General features: G+C 37.8%; 1 protein-coding gene across 3 annotated transcripts in view; it reads right to left on the reverse strand.

The window, feature by feature from the left end:
* SPTB (spectrin beta, erythrocytic) overlaps positions 1–5,254 on the reverse strand; it is a 168,600-nt gene extending 163,346 nt beyond the window's left edge. Inside the window, exon 1 of one of the 3 annotated variants that reach the window (XM_074290370.1) lies at positions 5,077–5,254. The gene's annotated coding sequence lies outside the window, so the exon portion shown is untranslated. Of the gene's footprint in view, positions 1–4,328; positions 4,686–5,076 lie in introns of those variants that run through there. The other 2 variants (XM_074290372.1, XM_074290374.1) reach the window with 2 other exon arrangements.
* Positions 5,255–14,031: the final 8,777 nt, after the last annotated feature.

Here is a 14,031-nt window from a genome sequence, read left to right on the forward strand (position 1 = left end):
TTTAGTCACATGAAACAGCATGAACAAAGGCATGGACATTGCAGAGTGTAAAGTGTGTTCAGACTGAGGAAGCAGAGTGTTCATCTCTGTTTGGCTGGAGCTTACAATGTACAGAAAAGATTAAACAAAACTGGAAGTTGTGGAGGGCCAATCAGAGGAAAATGAACTTTATATACCAAACAATAGGGATTCATAAAAATTTTTCATCAGAAAAGTGACTTGGCCAGATCTATTCATAAGAATGACAGCCATATAGTAAATAAATCATTAAGCATCACACAGTAGATGCTTAATGAATGTTTATTGAATTAAGTTTCTCCCTCTGTAAGTTGGTTGAATTAGGTGACCTCTAAGGTGCCTTCCTTCTTTAGAGCTAAAATCCTATCTTTGAAATAGGAAAAAATGGAATAAGTTACAATAATTCAGTTGGATAGAAATGAAAACCTATAAGCAGGTGGTAACAGAAAGCCTAGAATGGAAATAAGAGAGCTACTTTCATGACAGATCACACATGCTTGGTAACTGATTGTCTGAAAAGTGAGAAAGAAAATTTTGAATATGAGAGACCCGGTAAATGGTGGTAAGATCCCATAGAGATAGTGTGGTTAGAAGGAAGAAGAGATTTAGGGGTAAAGATAAATAAGCTCAGTTTAGAACAAGCTTAGTTTTAGGTGCTGGTGAGATAGCCATACAGAGATAGATATCTTGCAGACAGCAGGAGGTAGGGGTCTGGAGTTCAGAAGAGAGGTTCATAATTATATACATAAATAGATTTGAGAGTCAACAACATAGAGTTAGTAGCTGAAACTCTGGGGGTGAATTAGCTCACCATGGGAGTATAAAGAGAGAGGAGAATAGGACAGAGGACAGGTCCCTAAGGAACATACCGGAAAGATCATAAGGAACCAACAAAAAGGAAAAGAGAACAGAGGATAAAAATCAAAGAATGTGGTCATCTGTAAGGGTAAAGAAAAAGAGAGTTTCTTGTAGGAAAGTGGGGGGACCCCTATACAAAGTCAAAACTGCAAAGTGGTAAAGGAGGGTCATAATGAGAAAATGTCCAATGGAGGAAAAACCATCATAAATTTGTTTTTATTGACTGGGAACAAAAAAAATCTGAATCCACAATTTAGCTCTCCTTATTTATTTGTCAGTGTAACCCTGACAGATAACAACTTCTAGAACCTAAATGTCCTCATTTTCTTTAAATGAGAATAATTGAACTATATGATCTTTATGGTCCCTTATCAAATAAAAATTTCATGATTCTATAATTTAGCAATTAAGAAGTTACTGATGAATTTTTTCAATGAGTGACAGAAGCAGAAACCAGTTTGTAAGAGGCTGGAGAAAGAATGATGATAAAGAAATGAAGAAACCTATGAGAGAGAACTTTTTCAATTAAGTTTAGCAGTGAAGAGAGATGGGAATTGATATACTGGAAAGATTAATGGGAAAATATTTTAATATTTGGGGATGGATTGAGAGTGTTAGCAAATGTAAAAGGGCTAAATAGGAAACAAGATAGAAAGAGATTAAGAACACAGGTGGAGGAATTATTCTAAATAAGTTTACGTATTTTGTTCATACAGGGAAATGTATGAAGATGCTAAAAAGCTTTGAGCAACAAAGAAAGGTTTATTATTCTGATGAAAGACCTTTCCAATTGCCTCCCTTCCCTTGACTCTTGCATTTCTAAATGGAGAATGCCTCATTCCTCTACTGTGACAGCTGTCATAGGAAATAACCATCTTTGTCATATGGCCAGGAAGTTTTAGGTTCCAATTCTGTCACCTAAAACTAATGTCCCTTAACTTTCCTGCCTCAATTTCTCTATCTTTTTAAGCACTAGAGGACATTATTCAGCTTTCCAAATAATGGAAAAGTCAGGAAAGTATTTTGAGACAAAATACAATTTTCTGGTTCTTTTCAGTGTGATCACTGATGTTTTCTCTGCCCTTATGTACATGAACTTCACTGTCTTCCCTAATAGAAGCAAATTTCCCACAATATTATTCTTACCCCTGGTGCTTTCAAATATTTTGTAAAATATGGACCATAAATTTAAGGCTACAGGAAAATATTAGTAGCTATGGAAAAAAATATACCTTATGTCAATTCTAGCCTCTCTGAATTTTGGGCCTTAGGCCGCAAAGAGTACCCAAATATGGGTATGATTGGGGAAGGAGTAAGCAGAGTTCTATATAGAACTAAACACAAAAAACACAACCATTTCAAAAGTAGTTTGGTGGTTAAGTTTAGGTTAAGGAAGACATCCCAAAGATCTGATATCTTTCTCAATTTTGCCCACTACTCTTTCACAAATACACACACTCCTCTAAGCTATGCCTCATCTGATTTGAAAAATGTCAAGAGAATATGTATCCACTAATTACAACCATGTCAAAATGTATAGAAATTATCAAAAACTGAAAGGAAATTTAGAAAGATATTAAGTTCAGAGTTGAATGATTACTATATGTTCCTCCTCCTCTGTTAAACTGATTAATTTCCTATTTTAAAAAGATTCATGGGGTTCATTGTGACAAAAGCACTATACAATAGAAGATGTGCCCTCTCTCTTCTTACCAGGAAGAAAAGAAACCTCAGTATTTTAGCCTGGCAAAGTTTCAGGACGCAATCATAGAGGCAGGAAAAATATGGGCTAGAATTATAGAGCAGCCATGAATAGTTAGAATCATAGTCACACAAATTATCAACTAAAAGCTGTTCTAATTTCAAAAAAAGATATTTTAAGGTCTCTAAAGAAAAACCTACCTGAGACTTTGGGCTAGATGACTCTAGACTCCTCTTCAACCCTAAAAGAAGACAACTAAACACAAAAGTCTATGCATTTTCCATAGCCTTCCCTGTGCCCTATTCCTTTGTTCAAGTGCATCATCAAACCTAGCTATTTCCAGGCCTCCCCAGAAAAAATCTATGTTTTAACTTCTATCTACAACAGTACAGGTATGTCCTTAAAGCACCAACCCTCTTTTTTAACTGACTGAAGCTTAAAATCTCTTAGAAAGTTATCAGCCAGCTTTTCCCTTAGCCAGTGATTTTCAGCCTCTCTACTGACCAAGATACAAAATTTGAACCAGGGGCCTAGAAATGTTAAGATTCTGAAAGTAAGGATCCATCCTATAGTCAAGCTTCCAATCCACCTGAAACACGTGCATGAAACTATAAATATTATTTCAACCATTGCACTTCACCTACAACTTAAGTAAACTGTCCAGCTTCACCTTTGCTGAAATCATCATGGTATTAAAGAATTTAGATCTGGAAGAAACCTTGGAATTTGTCTGGTCCACTACCCCTCCCGACCAATTTTACATGTGAGAAAACTGAAGCCCAGAAAAGAGAAATTATCAGCCCTAAGTCACAAAGGTAGTGTCAGAGTAGGGGGTCACAAAAGTAGTGCCGAGATCAGGAATTTAAGTCCATGTGTTCTTGATTCCTGTTTTTGGCTCTGATCCTATTGTGTCTGTAAGAACCTCTCCCTTCCAATTCTTAGGAAATCGTGGTTTTTGAAGTGAAAGTTCTTTGACTAAACTAAAGCAGAAAATAGCACAGACCTGGGAGATAGATCACTTAAGTTCAAGTTGCTCCTTAATTACGTTAGATCTAACCTCCCAGCGTTCCAATTTCCTCATATGTAAAAATGGGAATTATACTTATCTCAAAAGTTATGATGATAAATATATACAGGGCATGTAAAATATCAAAAAGAATATATAAATGCACGGTAATATTGCTATTATCGAAACAGTGAAGAACCCCTAAATACGACTAAGAACTATCTCTGAAGCCCAGACGTTTCTGGAGGAGAATTAAGAACCTCACCTGAGAAATCTCGATTTGTAGTCAGTTACTAAGCTTTTGTCAGTTAGGTGCCACCCAGGGCACATTCCTTAGAAAGCAAAGAATAAACTCTGGCTCTCGAAAGGAACTGCCACAGCTCTAGGCTGACAGCCTCCATATCTCCCCACTTAAGCTTTAATGAGAGTTCTCAGTATGCAAATATTGGCGCCCCCTTCTCCCCACACGCCGCCCAAATCATCCGTAACATTTAAAATTTAAATGTTCAGATACTGTAGCTCCTTTTCTTTTGGCTCCAGCAACAGTTAAGTGCATTATTATTAACTCCCAGCACTTCTAATTGTTCACTCCAAACAGAGGCTTCGTTATTAATAGGCTATAAATCAAGGCCCTACCTGAAACTCGTTGTCACGGAAACTGTAACTTTAACCCTCCTCCACTCTGTGCCGCCCTACCCTCCCACCCACCCACCCAAGATCCTGGGAGCTCAGTACAATGCATACCTAAGTTCTCGTTATTTCTCCGACTTTCTGCTATTTGTCTGGGTCAAGTCCTGGTCAGGGAGATGCAAATCCCAAACATCTCAGAAGACTTGCGTATTCTTTTAGGAAGAGTCGGGAGTTGGAGTAGGTGCAGAAAGGCTAGGGAGAAACAGTTGGCCGGGAACCTTTTCTCTCTCCCGCCGCAGCTAGCCATGCACAAAGTATGGTGCCCCCCAGGGCCTGTCACCCTATTGCACTGTTTTCCCTTTACAGGGCGTCCTACAGTCCGAAAAGCGGGAATGCTAAGTTACACAGAAGCGGAGCTAATTGGCCCCAAGAGGGTGAAAGTGGGGCGTGGGGAAGCAAGGGAAGGATGACAGAATAGATAGTGGGGGCTGCTCGGAGGTCGGGAGTACGCAAAACAAAACCCCGCCCCGGCCCCGGAGGCTGGACCCGCACCCGTACTGTGCCTTCCCTACCCCACCCGCACAGTGCTGTTAAGACTCCGGAATCCGCGTCTCCAAAGTGGCTAGCTTGCGGGGAATCACAGAAGCCCGTACCTCTCCCTGCACCCCCGGCTACTCGAATCAGCCGTTGCCCCTGCTGCCCACTAAGCCCCAAGATTTGTCTACCCCCACCCCACTCTTCCTCTCAGATCCCCCGCGTTCCAGTCACGCGCCCCCTCTGGCCCACAGCCCGGCACTCCCCTTCCTCACGCAATGGACCCCTCCTCCCAGGCTTCTAGTTCGTCCCTCCCAGTACTCCTCACCTGCACTTGGGCTGAAACTGCAGCCACCTAAAGCCCAGAGCAATAGCGGGGCAACTGGGGCGCAGAGGGAGGAGGGCAGCGCGGGGCTCCTGGCACAGCGGCCGCCGGGCGCCTGGTGCTGCCGAGCCACGGACCCGCCCAGAGATATAAATAACATTATCTGAGGAGGGACATTCCTGCCGGGGGACATCGCTGCTGCCGGGACCAGATAGTCCCGCGGCGGGGGCGGAGGAGGCGGGGCCACAGGCTCCCGCAGCGCCTAGGCCCGGCCCCAGCCTACCCCCACCCACATCTCCATACCCGCCAATCACCCTCTTGGGGCCCCTGGGAGCACCTGCCAGACCATAGTTTGGCCTTCCTCCTCCCACCTTCCCTCCGTGATCTTAGGCCCTCCTTTTAGGCCACCGACCCTTCCTCGCCTCTGGCCTCCAGTATTGCTTTTGGGTTGGGAGCGGGCAAAGCCTGGGAAAACCACAATGTTAGCATCCTTTCCACAATCCACCAATTGCGCGCCAGCCGTTCCCAAGGAGAGCCCCCTGCGGCGGGGAAAGATTGAGTTCCCTTGTTTGGGGCCTAATTCTTTCAAACATAACTACGAGCCCTAACTAGGCAGTGATACTTCGGTAACCTTTCCTTTCCTCACAAGCAGTCCAATTGAGGAGGGAAAGGTGACTTCTCTGCTCTCTAAAACTATACACCTGCTCCCTGACGGTTCTCATGCCAGCATGGTAGCTGAGTAGAATACACTGGGATTGGCCGCTTCTGGGGTTTGTTATTTTTTGTTTTCCAAACCGCAGAAGCTGATTTCTCTGGAGAAATAAAATCTTGATGTTAAGAAGGCACCTGCCGGCATAGACCCAGACACAATCAGCTATCCTTTGTCCTTTCTTAAATCGATGGGAGAAAAGGCTGTGTTTCTGTGTCTATGCAAACCTGATGTATTTGAGAGAATCGTGCAATGCTGCCAATGCAAAGCCTGCAGTCCCGTAGTGATCACACAGCGCAATGACGATAATCAACAGACATGCACCACAGGCGACTCCTGGCTGGCTGGCTGGCTGCTAGTCTAAGAGCGGGATCTAATGCTTCACAAAAACTCAGTTCTGCTTCTGGGGTTTGGTAGGAAAGGGCCAGACAGCTAAAGGAAGAACTAGAACGCTAGATGCTGTCAAAGAGGACGGAGAAAGGCACTCAAGAGACTGCATTCGATTGAAATCTAGAGGAGAGGTGAAAAAACCTGGTTAGCAAAGTCACAATTTTCTATGCTTAATATCAGGACCCTTGGGAGCTCAAAAGATATTTGTTGATAAGGATTATAATGCATTACCCCCTTGTCCCTTTTACCCCCATTCCTCTTATCCTAAGCCCAAGAATTGCTTCTCGCTTTCCCTATCAGTTTGATTTGAGAATCACAGATATTAGACAAATTTGCAGTTAAGTCGAAAAGTGTATGCAAATTGAAAAGTTTTAGCTATTACGCAGTCTTCCCAGTATTCACTATAGAATGAATATAATAGACCTATCTGAGTTATTTACTTGAGTGCAATTGTGCAGTTTTCCAGTCTTCCTCAAGGAAAAGTTTCTTACTAACCAAGCCATAACTACACATAGATTTCCAAATTAGCAGTGAAACCTTGAAAATCATTTTTAGTCCAAATCCTATTTGCAGATGAGAAAACTGTCCAGGGCAATTTGGCCATGATATAAGGTTAATTTGTCTTAGAAATATGAATAAAACTTATCTCCAGACTCAATATTATTCTCTTTCCTCTGTAGTTACCATACAGTCTCTTGATTATTTGCCAGATGTGCAAATCTAGGATATATGTTGAAAGATAGCTAGTTTATATGTTGAAATTAGCAAAGATATTCCTCTACTGCTATATTCTCACCTTGTGGTGAAAATTAGACACAGAACCATGATGAATATATTATAACTTTGGCAGACACTATAGGTCCAAAGGGCTATCTCCTTGTTACTTTCTCTGAGTCTTCCTACTGTCATCTCTTTCAAAAGCTGGCAGATAAAATGGGAAAAAGGTTACACAAGTGCCACTGAAATTATTATTGTCTGTACCCTCTTCTAAGAGATATAACTAGGATGGAAAAATCATAACTTTGTCACCGAAATTTAGACAATTCTGACAGCATTTAAACACCATCAATAGGTAAACATTAATTTAGCACCTATTCCTATTTATCAATAATAATTAGCTAGACTAGAAAGCTACCAAACCATCCACTTTCTCCAGCTCATTGCAATAAATTTTTTCCAAGACTGCTTCCTCCAATGGCAGCTTCCCCAGTTGCAGCCTTGGGTGTTGTTCAGGATGGCTGTCTTTCCCAATGAAGTCCTGTATCCTGATATCCAAGAGCTCTCCCTTGGTCTCTTCTTCTCTTGCCACTGAATTTATTTTTAGAGGTTGATTTATGGGAGCTTTTCATGTTGCTTTCTATCAATGAGGGTCTGGGGAAGGAGATGTTGAATTTGCTCCAAATACCAGAATTGTTAGTTATGACTTTATTGACTCTGCTTTCCATCACTATAGCCATAACACAACCCACTTTTGGTACAGATTTAAGAATCCATATCCTGTTTCTTGAGCTAGAAGATGAAAGAGGAACTCTTCAATTTAAAAAAAAAATTAACAATCATATTCTAAGGAAAATAGGCCAACTTCAAAAGCAGAGACAGTTGTATGTTTTAAGTAGAAATCTTGATCTATTTTGAAGAAACAATAAATGAAAATGATGTTATTAATGATTGGGAAAACATCTTATGAATATAGATATTAAATATATTTATGATCCTTCAACATTTTATCTATGTAGATACAAAAATATACAATAATAGACAGATGATTTCTTGGCTATAGGTTTATTATTATACCAAATAATTCAATATAATTTTCCCTCTTTGCTGTCTTAAAATTCATAATTTGCATCTACAAAGAAAAAATATCATAAAAGCCCCAAGCCCATGGACAAATTAACTCAAGATTTCATGAACCGACTCAGCTGCTTTTACTCCCTCCACTTTAGCTGAAAGCTAAATAATTCAATGCAGCCTCATTTGCTACAGAGCCTGTCATAGTAACAGCAAAATGCTTTGCAGCTAATACAGTTACAGTAAAAAGATAAATCAGAGTGGAAGGAGAGGATTTAGGAAGGGGGTAAATAATGTTTTCAAATGAGATTAAAAGTCATTCCAAAACTCTCTTAGAAAAGAGTTTTCTATTAAAAACCAGTCACCTGAACAAAAATATACAATGAACCTCAAAGTAAAAAACAAAGCAAAACAAAATAAAAATAAAAACAACAAAACAGCAACCAGACCAATTTGCTGCAATGCAAACTAAATTGAACCAAAATATTATTAAGTTGAAGATGTATTGTTGATTTGCTTTAAAAAAAAAATCTTACCTAATAAACCAGGTCAAAACAGCAGCTAACATGTTATTTTCAGAAATATTGAACCATAACTAGAGCATTAAACTATTTTCCAATACAAAACCTAAATCTTATTGATGTTTCATTTTAATCCTGCTTAAAAAAACAAGTGATGAATCATGAACTGAGATTCATAAATAAGTAGGTGCATTTCCATCCTTCCTCTAGGAATAATTAGGGGCATCTTTCCTTCCACTGCTCTTAAAAGCAGGTTGACAATATTATCAGTTCCCAAATCCTTCCAATGGCAACATAGAGAAGCAAATAATGAGGGACCCTCTTTCCCTCTACTTCATTATGTGGTCAAAAGAATCTGAAAGGTTGGCTTAAAGCCTGTAAGTTATAATCATTTTTTAAAATCCCATATTTCTTATGAAACAAGTTCATCTATTTCAAAATTCCCTCAACCATTAATACAGAAAACAGGGTATGTTGGAAGCCCTCTTTCATCTACTCTTCCATTTTTTTCCATTTCTGGCAAGATTTTGAAACTGGTGCCTTCAATAGCCATCTTTTTGTGTACTAGAAAGATGCCAAGTTCATTTATGGTTCAAATATAACAATGAGGATATTTGTTGGGGGTCATGGTAAATTCCTTCATTTCTTTTTTCAAGTGCATGATTGAAATGAAAGTTCAGAAAGACAAATGGATTAGCCCAAATTGCATGCAATTTAAAAATATAATAAGTATGTCCACAGGAAAAAGAAAGAAATGAATCCATATGAAGAATTTTGGTTTATCTGTCTTGACATAATGGACTTATCAGGTAAAAATATTTGAACAGTATATGAAATATGGTATAGTGAAATAAACATCAAACCTAAATTCCTAGTGCTAAAACTGAATTCTGATGTCAGTTCTACTACCAATTACTATGTGAATTTGAGCAAGTCTTTGTCTATGTGACTTGTGTAAGATGAGAGAATTGGACTAAATTATCTTTAAGATCCTATAGATTCTATAATCTTTTTTTGGCCAGCAGCTTAATTTCTAATTAATCAAACTCAGTATTAAAATTATTTCTCAAAATATATAGGGATTGTTTTGTGCCCAGAGATCACCTCTATGCCGTCCTAGTTAGCAGAGTGGAGAGAAAGCTAAGCCTAGAGAGAGGAACATCTAGTTATGGGATCCTAGACAAGTCATTTAAACTCTTTTTGTCTCATTTTTCATAATTGTCAAACAAGGATAAGAACAGCACTTATATGGCACAATTATTGTGAGAATCAAATAAGACAATATTTGTAAAATACTTAATACAATGCCTGTTGAGATGGTCTTTTCCTTTTTTTTTCTTTTCCTTTCCTCTTCCCTTCTTCAAGTCACTGTTAAAGGATAGTATGAGTTATGAATGCAAACCTATCAGTTAGTTTCATTGTTACAATGATTATCCCACTGTGAGCCCCTTTTATAGCTAAAATAAAATAAAATAAAAACAATTACAGAAAGGCCAGGGATGGCCAAGGAAAATTATATCGGTATGGTGAAATCCAGATCTCTTTCTGGACCAACTGCAAATCTACTACTTATTTTTAGGTTACAATCTTGAATAGCAGTTATATACCTAATTTCTTCCAGTTGAGTCACAGCTCTGAGAACACCCCAACAAAATCAGGAAAGGAAATTGGTTCAACAAGATGCAGAAAGTGAATTAAAGAATGAATGAAGAAATAAATGAAAAAGCATTAAGTGCTTGCCATATTCAAAGCACTATGCTGAGAGTATAAAGGAAAAAAACATTACTATTGTTTAGTCATGTCTTAACTCTTTGTGACCCCATTTGTGGTTTTCTTGTGGGTTTCTTATGGTTTGCCATTTCCTTCTCTAGCTCATTTTACAGATGAGGAAACTGAGGCAAATAGTTAAATGACTTGTCCAGGTTTGAGGCCAGACTTGAATTCAGGTCTTCCTGACTCCAAAGGTTAACTGCTGTATCCACTATACCACCTTGTTGCCCCAAAGGAAAACAAGAAAATTAATAAGCCAGGGTAACACAACATATACTGGATTTTTAACTGCAAGTCAGATGGAAAGATTAAGTAGTCCAGCCCAGGAGTTTTTAGGCTGTAATAATAAAGCAAATAATAATGTTCTTTCTTTAATATTATTTCCATTATATAATTATAACTTCTGATGTTGAAAGTTCTGATGATGATAAGAACTTTCTTTGACAAATCCACAATGTCTCTGTTGAAGAAGTTTGGCGATTTGGTGTTGGTAGGGATGACAGACCCCTTTTACATCAGGATTCTCCCTTAAAGAATGAATAAAAGAGTCAGAATAATAGCAGGATTGGTGTTGTGGGGAATGCTATTAATGTCAGGACTTTTAGGCTCAGTGTCCTGTATTGTCTCCATTATGATCTGGAGAAAAGGAGTGGTCTAGGGAGTGGCAGAGGTTTGATTTGCTTGACACATACGTGCCTCCTCTTTTCTCTCCCTTGGGATATCTTGCTGTTTCAGCTAATCTAGGTTGCCTCCTCAATAGGTGGTATTTAGAGCTGGATTGGATTTTTTAAATGTATATAATCAAAAATTGACTGAACATGACCTGAAAAAAATAAAGTTTAAGAAAAAGAGCTGCAACTATTAGTTTTATTAATTTAATAATTTGCACTAGTTTTTGCTTAGATGATAATTATCTTTAGCAAAAACAATTTTGCAAATTGTTTTTGTTTTCTTTAATGAGTAGTTTTTGAATTCACAAATGTTTTTCATAATACTGCCTGAGACCACTGGGAAACTTTCAATATAGCTTAGAAAGCTAATGTTATAAAAGATTCCATTGGTTCTACAAATTGATATAATTCCCTATTCTGTTCATGGAATAAGTTTCTGCAGCTGCTAGCCTTCTGGCTGGATATTCCTTCAATGTTTTAGAATTTATCAACATTCAGACATAACATTTTGCAGAAATTGTCAAATTTCATTTAAAAATTTAGTTTTTTCTCATTTTCTTTCCACTTTAGGAAATTATACTTTAAAAATCACTATTTAGGATTTTATGTTTTTTAGATGCTTTGATAGCCATTTTAATAAGAACTCTGAGAAGTAAATCCTTATTATTATCCTTATTTGGAGGTGAAGATCTAGGTTAAAACAGGACAGAAATAGGACTTCAAAACTCTCAGGCAAAATTATTAAAAGGTAAAATTGCCTTCACTGCCTCAGTTTCTTTTTTCCATGATTTTCCCTATTTCTCTATATTTCTTTCATACTATGGCTCTTTTCATACTATGGTATACAGTGGTCTTTAGCTCCATCTTCTACTCTCTCTCTTACGAAAATTTGTTTTCAATTACCCAGGGTCACACAGTGGATATCAGAGGTAGGATCTGAATATAGGTTCTGGAAGCTAAGGTGGAACAGGATTGATAGTCTAGAAAGTACTATAATTCTACTACAATTCTGTTTTTGGATTCTGGGTCTTGTGCTATATTCACCAAGGTTAGAGGCAGGAGTGTGCTGGAAATGTTTAACAATAGGCTCTGAGTGGTGCATGACATCCTTTTAAGATTGATCTGAATTGAAACTAGGCATTGACTCACACTTAACCATACACCAAAATCAGGTCAAAATGGGTTCATGACCTAGGCATAAAGAATGAGATTATAAATAAATTAAAGGAACGTAGGATAGTTTACCTCTCAGACCTGTGGAAGAGGAATGAATTTATGTCCAAAGAAGAAGTAGAGATCATTATTGTTCACAAAGTCGAAAACTTTGATTATATCAAATTGAAAAGTTTTTGTACAAACAAAACTAATGCAGATAAGATTAGAAGGGAAACAATAAACTGGGAAAACATTTTTACAGTCAAAGGTTCTGATAAAGGCCCCATTTCCAAAATATATAGAGAATTGATTCTAATTTATAAGAAATCAAGCCATTCTCCAATTGATAAGTGGTTAAAGGATATGAACAGACAATTCTCAGATTAAGAAATTGAAACTATTTCTAGCCATATGAAAAGATGCTCCAAGTCATTATTAATCAGAGAAATGCAAATTAATACAAATCTGAGATACTACTACACACCTATCAGATTGGCTAGAATGACAGGGAAAGATAATGTGCAATGTTGGAGGGGATGTGGGAAAACAGGGACACTGATACATTGTTGGGGGAATTGTGAATACATCCAGCCATTCTGGAGAGCAATTTGGAACTATGTTCAAAAAGTTATCAAACTGTGCATACCCTTTGATCCGCCAGTTCTACTACTGGGCTTATATCCCAAAGAGATCTTTTTTCTTTTCTTTTCTTTTTTTTTTTTTTAAATTTCCAAAGAGATCTTAAAGAAGGGAAAGGGACCTGTATGTGCAAGAATGTTTGTGGCAGCCCTCTTTGTAGTGGCCAGAAACTGGAAACTAAGTGGATGGGCATCATCAATTGGAGAATGGCTGAATAAATTGTGGAATATGAATATTATAGAATATTATTGTTCTGTAAGAAATGACCAACAAGATGATTTCAGAAAGGCCTGCAGAGACTTACATGATCTGATGCTGAGTGAAATGGGAAGGACCAGGAGATCATTGTATACTTCAACAACAATACTATATGATGATCAGTTCTGATGGATGAGGCCATCTTTAACAATGAGATGAACAAAATTAATTCCAATTGAGCAGTAATGAACTGAACCAGCTACACCCAGTGAAAGAACTCTGGGAGATGACTGTGAACCACTACATGGAATTTCCAGTCTCTCTGTTTTTGTCTGCCTGCATTTTTGATTTCCTTCATAGGCTAATTGTACACTATATTGTATACTATCCAATTCTTTTTGTACAGCAAAACAACTGTTTGGACATGTATACATATATTATATTTAATTTATACTTTAACATATTTAACATGTATTGGTCAGCTTGCCATCTGGGGGGGAAAGAGGGGAAAAATTAGAACAAAGGGTTTGGCAATTGTCAATGTTGTAAAATTACCCATGCATATATTGGTAAATAAAAACTATTAAATAAAAAAAAGATTAATCTGAATTGTTAACATTTTCCTATCAAAATGCTAAATTTTAACATTTAAATCTTAAATCTAGATAATAAATAAATCTAGATAATTAATAAATTAAATCTTAAATCTAGATAATTAATAAAATAATAAACCATACCTTAATTTTATGACATTTCCTGAATTCTATGATGTACATGCTCACACTGAAAATTTAACAATCAGCTCTCTCAAGTTGGTTAGAACTAGCTCCAATACACTCTGATTTGAGGTAAAGTGGTAGTGGAGGTGGTAGTACCCACAATCATTAGCAAAGGGGGCAACCATTATTGCTAACTTCCAGTGATAGAATGATAAACCCAAGAGTACACAAATCCCCAGCCCTGTAACTGGTGGGGTCCCCATAGCCTGTATTTAAATCCTGCCTCTGATACCTAATAACTGTGTGACCCTAAGTAACTGAAAGCATGTTTTGAGCAAAAAGGAAAGAACACTAGATGCATAAAGAGAGACCATAAAATGGAAGAGGTGGTGAAA

The sequence above is a fragment of the Sminthopsis crassicaudata genome, chromosome 2 (assembly GCF_048593235.1).
Source record: "Sminthopsis crassicaudata isolate SCR6 chromosome 2, ASM4859323v1, whole genome shotgun sequence".
Taxonomy (NCBI): Eukaryota; Metazoa; Chordata; class Mammalia; order Dasyuromorphia; family Dasyuridae; genus Sminthopsis; species Sminthopsis crassicaudata.